Source organism: Aythya marila (genome assembly GCF_965140915.1).
Source record: "Aythya marila genome assembly, contig: HAP1_HAP1_SCAFFOLD_180, whole genome shotgun sequence".
NCBI classification, from domain to species: Eukaryota; Metazoa; Chordata; class Aves; order Anseriformes; family Anatidae; genus Aythya; species Aythya marila.
Window position 1 is genome coordinate 238,707 of NW_028136597.1, and position 12,367 is coordinate 251,073.

General features: G+C 47.2%; 1 pseudogene across 1 annotated transcript; it reads right to left on the reverse strand.

Annotated features, from left to right (window-relative positions):
* Window positions 1-10,051: 10,051 nt before the first annotated feature.
* LOC309891722 (olfactory receptor 14C36-like) lies at window positions 10,052-11,289 on the reverse strand (annotated as a pseudogene). Its single transcript has one exon. The product of its transcript is annotated as an olfactory receptor 14C36-like (transcript).
* Between the last annotated feature and the right edge of the window lie 1,078 nt (window positions 11,290-12,367).

Here is a 12,367-nt window from a genome sequence, read left to right on the forward strand (position 1 = left end):
TGCCACCAGCCCGGCCTCCGCGGCCCCCACGCCCGGCACAAGCCAAACGGAAGGCGTGCGACCGGCCCAGCGCCCCCCAGTCCTCGTGGGCACGGACACCACCCCCACGGCCCCCCACCCTCCTTCAAGGGCTGGGGGAGGCCCCCCCGGGGTGCAGCCTGGGGCAATTACTGACCCCCGCTTTATTGAGGCTGCAGCTTCAATAAATATCAGATCATACAGCACAGCAGCCCGGGTCATTGGGACCTAAAGGGAAGAAGAGTTTGAGGCCAACAAAGAAGGACTGGGGCCTAAAGGGGATGGGGGGGGGGGGGGGGGGGTTGTGATTGTGCCCTAAAGAGAAGAAGGGCTAGGGGCAAAAGGAAATGGGCTTAGGCCCTTAGGAGAAGGGCTTGTGTGTGAAACAGAGGGTTTGATGTATAAACGGAAGAACAGTTAGAGGCCGAAATTGAAGGGTTGGGGTCTAAAGAGAGGGGTTTGTGCCCTAAAGAAAAGGGCTTGGGCCCTAAAGAGAGGGTATGGGCCCAAACGGGAAGGGTTTGAGCCCGAAAGAGAAGAAGGGCTTGGGCCCGAAAGAGAAGAAGGGCTTGGGCCCAAAAAAGAACGGTTTGAGGCATAAACGGAAGAACAGTTTGAGGCCAAATAGGAAGGGTTGTCATCTAAAGAGAGGGGTTTGTGCCCTAAAGAAAAGGGCTTGGGCCCTAAATAGGAAGGTTTGGTCCCTAAAGAGAAGGTTTTGTGCCCTGAATAGAAGAAGGATTTGGGCCCTAAGGAGAAGAAGGGTTTGGGGCCTAAAGAGAGGCTTTTGGGCCCTAAAGAGGGCTTGGGCCCTGTTATAAGTTGCCCCCTTAATTAATTTTCAGAGAGCATTGCATTAATAATAGAAAGGAATTTATTGAGTAAGCAACAGCAAGCAAAACAGCGCTGGGCGGCCGGGGAGTCTCGGCTCCACCAACGGCGCGCACCTCACCCCCGCCAGGGTCCCTTTTTATATCTTGGTAATTCTGGGATTACGCAGCACATCCTCGTATATTCTGCGACTGCGTGCACTGTTGCTAGGGGGTCGTCTCTGTCCCTCTGGTGGTCGTGAAGATGAAGGCCGTAGTCTTCCTCCGCGTTGTGGTTCAACTTCTTTTTTTTTATTTGGTCATGTTGGCCCAGCGTGAGACAGGAATGCAGGATGTTGATACACTAGTTTAGCAACTTATCAGGAGATGGTTACATGAACTTTGCAGCAGTGTCTTTGAACAAAAGAGGCAACTGAGATGCAGAAGGAGAGAAGGGGAGGGGGTTCTCTTTTTTGTTACATTAAGCAAAAGAATTTTCATAGTGTCTAGCCAAGTATTATACATCTTACTTCAGCAGGGAGCTTTTGCAACTCCTGCTCCTCAAACGGAACTCCTTGTTTTATAATACAAAAGACAATGAACAAACATTTATTGTGTATTACAATCCCTCCTTTTTCTTTTAGTTACTCATTTTGTTCATTGAAGCTCTGCAATGCCTGGCTATTAAGAACTAATGTTTCCTCGATTCCTTCGTTGGTACTTATTGGCTCGTATTTGGCATGTATGAGCATTAGATGTGCCGCTTCTAAACATCCCTTTACAATCGCAATCAATTTATTAAAAATACATGGTCCAAAAGTTAGTGCTATTATTAATAACAACAAAGGTCCTGCTATTGTTGATAATAAAGTAGTAAGCCAAGGTGAATAATTAAACCAAGATTCGTACCAGCTCTGTTGGGCTTCATTCTCCCGTTTCCTTTTTTCCAACCCTTCCCTGGGTCTTGCCATTGTATCTCTTACCACTCCAGTGTGATCAGCATACACAGCATTCCTCTTTCAGGGCTGCAAACAGCCCGTCCTGTTGAAAAATACCAAATCTAATCCCCTACGATTTTGTAACACTACCTCTGAAGTGACCTGATAGATTTTCCAGGGCCGAGATGGATTGTTCAATTTGGGTCAGATCCTCGTCCACAGCAACGCGTAAGGAAGTAAATTCTTGATTTTGTTTAACCAATGAGGCTACCCTGGTCCCCACTCCAGCTCCTCCCAGGATTATTAGGGTGGCCAAAGTTAGAGCCGTGAATGGTTCCCGTCTTTCCAGATGATAACTTGCCACTGTGTGCTGGGTATACATACAATCCTCAGGGTGGTATAGAATCCTTGGTATAATTATCACCTGTATACAAAAATCACGAGACGCATTAAAGAGTTTTAGTGATAGACAAAGAGTTACGCCCACTCATGAACAAACCCACCTAGCGTTGTTGGCTGGGATTAGCCACTCGGTTGATTGTTTTCCATTCTCCATGGTATTACATAGGTGACACTTCCCACTAGGAACCGTGCCCACACACCTACCACCTCCAGTGACTTGTGTTAGTGTTACCCTTATGTCTTTTCCCCAACTGCAATGTAGAGGGCTGTTCTTGTTTGTGCGGGTGGGCTCCCCAGGATCCCCAATAGCATCATAATATGAAGGCCTTATACTAAAGCATAATCAACAGTGTTTTGTTACATTTGGGCTTGTTTTGTTTAATAATTGGTAGCTGGCATTCATGACCCCCCCCATATGTTATTCTCAACTATGTTATCATTCTCAACTTTACCTGAGCTTGTAGGGCTGCCGAGGGTTGGCACTGTAGTATTTTCCACAGGCTGGATTCCCTGGACATTTTCTGACAATACCTCATTTGTTCCTACTGCCTGGGGCCTATCAGCATCCTCCTTTTTATTAGTATGAGTCCTCCCCTATCTGTTCTGTGTTCGTAAAATCTGACATTTTCCTAGTACCCAGCTAGTATCGTCCAAGTTTGTTATATTTATATATAGAACCTTGCAAATTTCTTTATTTCCGTGGAAGGCTCCTGTATACCCTATACCATGCCCTTGCCACCTGTAATGGGGATCCACTTGTCAGTTACAACCTTGCGGCCCATATCCCACTTGTAAGAATTTATTCCGACCAGCCCCGAGTGTCCAGTCCATAGCAATGGTTTCACACCCCCAGTATGCACAATAATATGCGTTTGGATAATTACAGTACCCCTTTCCTGGGTTAGAACTTGGGCAGAAATAAAATCCTGATAGGTTAAAGCATGGCTGCACTGACGCCAGGTCACATAATGTGATGCGGAAACTGGGAGCACCCGCTGTCCATGTTTGCTGGATGATGAATTGATCCTCCCATCTGATTAAGCTCCATTTAAAAGGCTGGTGGGGATGCGCAGACCCATAGCTGACCAAAACGATGATACTGACTCCCATGTATCGTAGGAGGTGGTCGGAGCCCATCTAAATTGTCGGCCCCTCAGTCCCCCACCGTTTTCACTTCTCTGCCTCGCTTGTCAGTTCGGTTGCAGCGAACTACAAGGTATCGGTTCTTCTTGGCAGCAGCAGTGTTCTTCAGGGGAACCTACTAGGGAGCCTTCGAAACAGGGCCTCCTCCCCTTCCCACGATACACAGATAATACACAATACTTATCGAGTCCGTCTTAGCGTCAGCTTCAAGTCGTCAGGGCCTGGAGCTGCCTCCCATTTACGTTCCCGGATTGGTCCTTTCACTCGGCCGGCATGCGTCCATCCTTTCTCCGCAGTTCGAATAGCCGTTTCTGTGGTAAGCAAAACAACATAGGGGCCTTCCCCATCGTGGTGTTAAAGAAGTCTCTTTCCAAGTCTTAATTAGAATTGAGGGTGATCAAGTGGCAATTCCGAGTCATAGGGCATACCATATAGCATTTCAAAAGGAGAAATTCCTATACCAGTTCTGGGCTGTGTCCATATGTTTAACAGTGCAAGAGGTAAGCATTTTACCCAAGAAGCCTTAGTTTCCAGCACAAGTTTTGTTAGTTGTTTCTTAATTTCACCATTCATTCGCTCTACCTTTCCAGAAGAGGAGGGGTGCCAGGAGCTGTGAAAATCCCACTCAATCTCTAAGGCCTGCTTTAATCCTTGCAGTAAAGCTTTACACCCATTCAGTCACGTGGTCGATTAGGACAAACAAGTAACTCAGTAAAATCTACCTGTATACTTTGGAAAGGTCAAAGCCCTGGCTCCCGTCCCCCTCTAGATAGGTTACAGAAGACCTTTTTATTTACCCTTTGACATATAGTACATCCTCTGCATGTGTGCTTCCCTAAAGTATATATTCCTACACAGACATGCTTTCTTAGAACAACATCACACATTGCTTGCACCTCCCAATGATTCTTCTGATGTAAAACAGTTATTTGCCTCATTATCACTTTATTCAGCATTTCTCTCCCATCAGGGAGTATCGATTTTCCTTAAAATGATCCACATATTTATAACATTAATACCTCCTTGGGAGGTTGTAATTGCTCCAAAATCTTTTTTAGAATTTACCCAAATAGATAGGTGGCCCTGTAAACCCCTAAAGTAAAATTGTCCACCTACATTGTTGCTTCCGCCCCCATTTCAGGGTCTTTCCAGTCAGAGGTGAATATACGTTTGCTCTCAGGGCCTGAGAGCACTCCATTAATAACACTGTTATTCCAGTCTAACAATTTACTAGTTGAATGCCCAATTTAATCATCAAATCCCTTCCCAACAAGTTAGTTTCCGCCTTGGATACATACAATAATTGCCCAGTGATCATTTTATCCCCTGGTCTCAGCTTGGTATACCCCAAAAGTGGCACTGTTATCCCAGTCCCTTCTACCCCCATCACATTTAGGGTTTCATTAGTTAATTTAATCCCTGATACTTTACAAGTCAGTAATGACTTAGCTGCTCCAGTGTATTGGGTTTGATGGCAAGGTTTGAGGGTGTGTGAGGGGTGTGGGGGTGGGAAACTGCAGTGGCAGCCCCCGTGAAAAACAAAACAAAACAAAAACAGAAACCTCCCCGTGGTAGATAAGGGACAATTTCATCTGGCCCTAAAGGGGCCCACTGCTGCCCAGAGCCAAGCCATAGCAACATAGTCCGTGCCTCTGTGAGAGCACATCCACGAAAACAAACAAACAAACAAACAAACAAACAAACAAAACCCTGCTGCTCAACAGCAGCTGGGAGAGCGAGAAACCCCCCCCCCGCAGACACCAAAGTCAGTGCAGAAGGAGGGGGAGGAGGCGCTCCAGGCGCTGGAGCCGAAGCCCCCCTGCGGCCGCTGGAGAGGCCCCTGGTGGAGCAGGCTGTTCCCCCCTCCCTGATGCTTGGGAAACTGAACAAACACCACAACAAATATGCAAATATACCAAAACTTCTAGACTGTTACTTAGATAATACCTACATCACCTTTCCCTGCTCATTCAACTTCGAATACCTTTAACACTTTCCACAAACCTTTTAACACTTCCTTTATCTTTCTCTAGCCTTTACTTTTCTAATGCCGACATCAAAGGCTCAGTCAGGGGCCAACTTAATTCCATACCTTTTCCCTCCAAGATGCTGAAACAACATCAATATACAACATTTCATCCTGTTTTCCTTCTCTCCACAAAAACATTGACTGTAATATGGTGTTATAATTAGTAGTTCCATTTAGGGGCCACTCCGCTCCATCCTCTAGTTTATAAAGTGGCCACCACTGATTACAATATTTGATAAGAGTTCTTTTACTTTCTGTACCCTCTCACCCCACTATATCCCTCCAATGTGTTAGTATACATCCTAGGAGGCTTTTCCTCGGGATTTCTTTGCTTTGAACTTTTCCTATTGTAATCTACAGTGGTTAATATTCCACTGTTTTCCTAGAAGCTCTTTACTAGTCAATCCCAATCCCTCCAAAATCCACAATATACAGATACACAAGTAAAAACAGACCACTGTAAATTAACTGCCTGTAGACAATTACACTGGGGACATTTAAACCTGATGAGCCGATAATATGCCTGGGCAAATTTTGTTCCCTTAGACATACACCTCAATGGCAGTTCTTATATTTACATATTAACATATTAACATATGTATAAAAGAACACTTTAACAAAAATGCCCGGGCTTTTATATATACAATATACAATGTACAGTTATTATTCCAATTAGAATTATTCCTCAGCAGCTGCAAACATTATGCCAGTTGCCATTAAAGATCACTTACCCTCCTCCTGTCTCTTTCTTAAAATCTCAGACGTCCCCGGAGTTAATGGGGACTGCCACATATTCCTAGTCACTGGTCCCTGAGTGCTAGAATCAGAGTTGCTATCAGAGTCTCCCCAGGGTTGCAGATTAGGAAGCCCGGGAGTTGGAGGGGCTGCAGGTGGGGGTGGTGGAATATAGGGAGGCAGTGGGGCTGGAATCTCTAATTCTCGGTTTATCTTGTGCCTCCCATCCCCTCCTTTTTCTTTTAGAGGATATAAATTGGCTCAAGTTTCTGAGCTGATCCACAAATGTGCATATTCACTTTCTTCCAAACTAAAAGGTTCTTTTGAGTTTACATAAATATTTAGGGCCTGGCAAACCCAATCTTCAAAGGACCCAAATACAGGCCAGTAAAGGTGGTCTCCTCAAATCTGTTTACCACCCCAAACTTCAACACAATAATGTATCATTTTTACTTTATTCCTTCCCCGCCTAAAAGGGGAATCCTCCCAATTTTTAATCATTAATCCTGGGGTAACCTAACATCAGACGTTACCCCACCCATGGGACCAGAAGGCTTACTCTTCTTCTGTCCCATCTTCTGGAGCGCCTTCACACACACACACAAATCGCTTCCCCCTTTTCGTGGCCCAGTCCCTCGCGGGATGTGGGAACCACACTACCGAGGGGTCCGCACTCGCTTCGTCCGCAATTGGACGTCTCACAGCGACACGCTCCAGGATACCCAACCCCAACCGAACGGATCACCGGCCTATACTTACTCACTCCTGAGTCTTCGTTCGGTCTTCGTGCACAAAGATTACTAGGGGTTGCCGGCTTTATTTGCTTGCTGCCGAATTTAGGGTTCGTCGGTGAAGGATTTGAATGAAAGCAGTCCTAGCGAAGGCCGCAGCAACCTCGGTTCGAATCCGAGTCACGGCACCAAATTTGTTATAAGTTGCCCCCTTAATTAATTTTCAGAGAGCATTGCATTAATAATAGAAAGGAATTTATTGAGTAAGCAACAGCAAGCAAAACAGCGCTGGGCGGCCGGGGAGTCTCGGCTCCACCAACGGCGCGCACCTCACCCCCGCCAGGGTCCCTTTTTATATCTTGGTAATTCTGGGATTACGCAGCACATCCTCGTATATTCTGCGACTGCGCGCACTGTTGCTAGGGGGTCGTCTCTGTCCCTCTGGTGGTCGTGAAGATGAAGGCCGTAGTCTTCCTCCGCGTTGTGGTTCAACTTCTTTTTTTTTATTTGGTCATGTTGGCCCAGCGTGAGACAGGAATGCAGGATGTTGATACACTAGTTTAGCAACTTATCAGGAGATGGTTACATGAACTTTGCAGCAGTGTCTTTGAACAAAAGAGGCAACTGAGATGCAGAAGGAGAGAAGGGGAGGGGGTTCTCTTTTTTGTTACATTAAGCAAAAGAATTTTCATAGTGTCTAGCCAAGTATTATACATCTTACTTCAGCAGGGAGCTTTTGCAACTCCTGCTCCTCAAACGGAACTCCTTGTTTTATAATACAAAAGACAATGAACAAACATTTATTGTGTATTACAGGCCCTAAAGAGAAGGGCCTGGGCTCTAAGGAGAAGGGTTAGAGCTCTCAATACAGGGGTTTGGGCCCTAAAGAGAAGGTCTTGGACTGAAAGAGAAGGCCTTGGGCCCTAAAGAGAGGGTCTGGGCCCTAAAGAGAGGGGTTTCGGCCCTAAAGAGAGGGGTTTGGGCCTGAAAGAGAGGGGTTTGGGCCCTAAAAAGAAGAAGGGTTTAGGACCGAAAGAGAATGGTTTGGGGCATAAAGGGAGGAACAGTTTGATGCCAAAAAAAAAGGGTTTGGGCCTAAAGAGAAGGGCTTGGGCCCTAAAGAGAGGGGTTTGTGCCCTAAAGAGAAAGGTTTGGTCCCTAAAGAGATGGGGTTTGGGCCCTAAGGAGAAGGGTTTGGGCCCTAAAGAGAAGGGTTTGGGCCCTAAAGAGAAGAAGGGCCTAAGGAGAAGAAGGGTTTGGGTCTTAAGGATAAGGGTTTGGAGCGTAAGGAGAAGGGTTTGGGGCCTGAAGAGAAGAAGGGCTTGGGCCCTAAATATAAAGGTTTGTGCCCTCAAAAAGGGTTTTGTGCCCTGAAGAATTTGTTTTTTGTTTTTTGTTTTTTTTTTTTTTGCCCTGAAGAGAAGCATTTGGGCCCTGAAGGGAAGGGTTTGGGCCTTAAAGGGAAGGGTTTGAGTCCTAAAGAGAGGGGTTTGGGGCGTAAAGGGAAGAAGGGGCCTAAATAGGAGGCATGAGGCTCTAAAACTGATGGTGGAGGCCCTCTGAAGGAAGTTTTGGACCCCAAAATGAGGTATAGGAGACTGGAAATAATACTGATCTAAAAAAATTACAGTATTTGGGCCATAAAAAGCAGGGTCTGGATCCAAACTTGAGGTTTTGATAGTAAAACAGATGCTTTGATCTTAAAACTGATGCATTGGGCTCTAAAAAGCAGTTTCGGGTTCGGATCCTTAGAGGAAGCTTTGGGCTATTACAGTGGGGATGTGAACACTTAAATGTGGCTTTGGGTTCCAAAACGAAGGCTAATGGTGCTCCAGCTGCACCATTAGGAGTGTTTAGGGGCACTGGGCGCACTGGGGTCCCCCTCACTCATCCTTTTCCTGTACCAGTCACACCAGTAGGTGGGTCTTGGGGCTCCTGGGGGGCACAGTGGACACCCTTATCCTTCAATCTGGGGGTATGCCCTGCTGCCACCCCCTTGCCACGTCACCCCAATGCAGACTGCCAGACTTTGGATGGTGAAACTGGGAGCCGTGGACCCTTAAGATGGGGCCTGGACGCTAAAAGAAGGTTTGGGGTCCTAAAAATGAGGGTCTGGGCCCTTAAAATGTGGCTGTGGGTGCTCAGACGGACACTCTGAAATCCCAAACCAAAAACTGGGACTGTGGACCCCACCGTGGTGCTTTGGGGTCCTGAAATGAGGATTTGGGTCCTACAACGAGCCCTTGCTCTCTCAGAGGTCTCATTATACCCTACAAATGAGGCCATGCCTGCTTCAAAGAGGGATAGGGGCTTACTGTGGAGATTCAGTCCCCCAAAATGAGACTCTGCATCCTAAAGAGAGGGGCTTGGGCCCTGAAGAGAAGGGCTTCGGCCCTAAAGAAAGGGGCTTGGGCCCTGAATAATAGTTTTTTTTTGCCCTAAAGAGAATGGTTTGGGCCCTGAAGAGAAGGGCTTGGGACCTAAAGGGAAGGGTTTGTGCCCAAAAGGGAAGAGCTTGGGCGCTCAAGAATAGTTTGGTGGTTTTTTTTGCCCTGAAGAGAAGGGCTGTGGTGGTTCCACTCGAGTGGGCAGACAAGCTCCACCACAACCACTCTCTCACTCCCCATCCTCAAAGAGGAACAGGCAGAAAATACGATGAAAAGGGCTCAAAGTTGAGATAAGGACAATGCGATCACCAGGTAATTATCGTGACGGGCAAAACAGGCTCGGCATAGAGAGACAGTAAGATTTATTGCTTATTACTAACAAGCTAGAGAAGTGAGAAACAAAGGAAAGAAACCAAAAGCACCTTCCCCCCATCCACCCTCTTCCACCTCTCCCCCCGAGCGGTGCAGGGGCACAGGGGAGTGGGCATTATGGTCTGTCTGCAGCACTTCTTCTCTGCCGCTCCTTCTCGGTCACTCTCGTCCCCTGTGCTGTGGGGTCCTCCCACGGGATACAGTCCTTGATGAACTGATCAACTGCCATCTTCAGAGGCTTCTTCAATCTCCCCTCAGCAGCTGCAGTTCAGGAACTTGGCACCAGAGAGCTTATGAAAATGCACAACGCCCTAACAAGACAAGCCTCTGCATAACTTACCCTAATTCTTCTGCTCTTGTGTGGTTGATTAGAGAGAATCTGTCACTATAGTCTAACCGAGAAGATTTCCAAAATAAAGAACAAGAAGTTTTCTTCTGTTCTCCTTTCTCATTTTCAGCCATGCCCCACCTCAGTGGAAAATCTCCAGTGAGAAGTATAGGAAAGGACAGACAGGAAGGCAGGTAAGGAGCTGGCTGCAGAGGCATCAGGCAATAACAATAAGAACAGCAATAACAATAAGATAATTACCAGCAATAATTATGATATTGTATTAGAATATAATATGTATTATGATAGATAATAACTACCAGCAATAACAATAAGAACAAAAATAATAACAATAAAAAAGTATAATAATAAATAATAAAAGAAATAATAAAAGATAAACCAAGCAAAGGACAGCAATCAGATACTAAGATTTGTCACAGACACTTGTCAAGAGAGGTAGGATGTTTATTGCCCTTGAGAAATATCCACGAAATCACTTTCTTTATGCCGTTCTTGATTTCCTTATTTCTCATGCTGTAGAGGAGAGGGTTCATTACTGGAGGCACCACCGAGTATATAAATGACACCATCACAATTAGAGCTGGGGAGGAGAGGGAGGAAGGCTTCAGGCAGGCAAACATGGCAGTGCTCAGAAACAGGGAGACAATGACCAGGTGAGGGACGCACGTGGAAAAGGCTTTGTGCCGGCCCTGCTCAGAGGGGATCCTCAGCACAGCCCTGAAGATCTGCACATAGGACAGCACAATGAAAATAAAATACACGGAGACTATGCAGACGCTAGCCACAAGAAGCCCAGCTTCCCTCATGTGGGAGTCTGAGCAGGAGAGCTTGAGGATCTGGGGGACTTCACAGAAGAATTGATTTACAGCATTACCTTGGCAGAAAGGAAGAGAAAACGTGTTGGCAGTGTGCAGGAGAGCGTGGAGAACCCCACTGCCCCAGGCAGCTGCTGCCATGGTGGCACAGGCTCTGCTGCCCAGGAGGGTCCCGTAGTAGTAGGCTGGCAAATGGCCACTTAGCGGTCGTAGGCCACGATGGTGAGGACAGAATACTCTGCTGTCATCAAGAACAGAAACAGAAAAACCTGGGCTGCACATCCTGCATAGGAGATGACCCTGGTGTCCCACAGGGAATTGGCCATGGATTTGGGAACAGTGGTGGAGATGGATCCCAGGTCGAGGAGGGCGAGGTTGAGGAGGAAGAAGTACATGGGGGTGTGGAGGCGGTGGTCACAGGCTATGGCGGTGAGGATGAGGCTTGCCCAGGAGGGCAGCCAGGTAGATGCCCAGGAAGAGTGCGAAGTGCAGGAGCTGCAGCTCCCGCGTGTCTGTGAATGCCAGCAGGAGGAACTCGGTGATGTAGCTGCTGTTGGACATCTTCTCTTCCTACTCTCAAGAAAATATTTGGTTAGAAAGAACTGTTGAAAGAGAAGACATAGGCAAGTTAGGGCAGACTTCTTCAGGCTGGGAGAGGAATGGTTGGAGAGCTGCCAGGCAGAGAAGGACCTGGGAGTGATGGTGGATAGTCAGCTGAATATGAGCCAGCAGTGTGCTCAGGTGGCCAAGAAGGCCAACGGCATCCTGGCTTGTATCAGGAACGGTGTGACCAGCAGGGCTAGGGAGGTGATCGTCCCCCTGTACTCAGCTCTGGTGAGGCCGCACCTCGAGTACTGTGTTCAGTTTTGGGCCCCTCGCTACAAGAAGGACATCGAGGTGCTTGAGCGGGTGCAGAGAAGGGCGACAAAGCTGGTGAGGGACCTGGAGAACAAGTCCTACGAGGAGCGGCTGAGGGAGCTGGGCTTGTTCAGCCTGGAGAAGAGGAGGCTCAGGGGCGACCTTATCGCTCTTTATAGGTACCTCAAGGGAGGCTGTAGCGAGGTGGGGGTTGGCCTGTTCTCCCACGTGCCTGGTGACAGGACGAGGGGGAATGGGCTTAAGTTGAGCCAGGGGAGTTTTAGGTTAGATGTTAGGAAGAACTTCTTTACTGAAAGGGTTGTGAGGCACTGGAACAGGCTGCCCAGGGAAGTGGTGGAGTCACCATCCCTGAAGTCTTCAAAAGATGTTTAGATGTAGAGCTTAGGGATATGGTTTAGTGGGGACTGTTAGCGTTAGGTCAGAGGTTGGACTCGATGACCTTGAGGTCTCTTCCAACCTAGAAAATTCTGTGATTCTGTGATTCTCTGCGCTAATTCTATGCAGTGTCCCATATAAATTTTCCACAAGGGCTTCTCTTTGTCCCTGGGACCTTCCTTCAGCTCTATTTTGACAGCTCAGGTTTGTTCTGTTCCATATGTCATGAGCAGCAGGGGCTCTGCCCATGGACTCCAGCCAAGTCAATCCTACTTCACTTCAGTGGTGCCAAACAGCCCAGATTTTTCCTTAGGATTTCCCTTCATTGGCTGCCTTTAGATAAGTGAAAAGGATTTGCTTCAGTGACCTTGTGAGAATTGTCCCT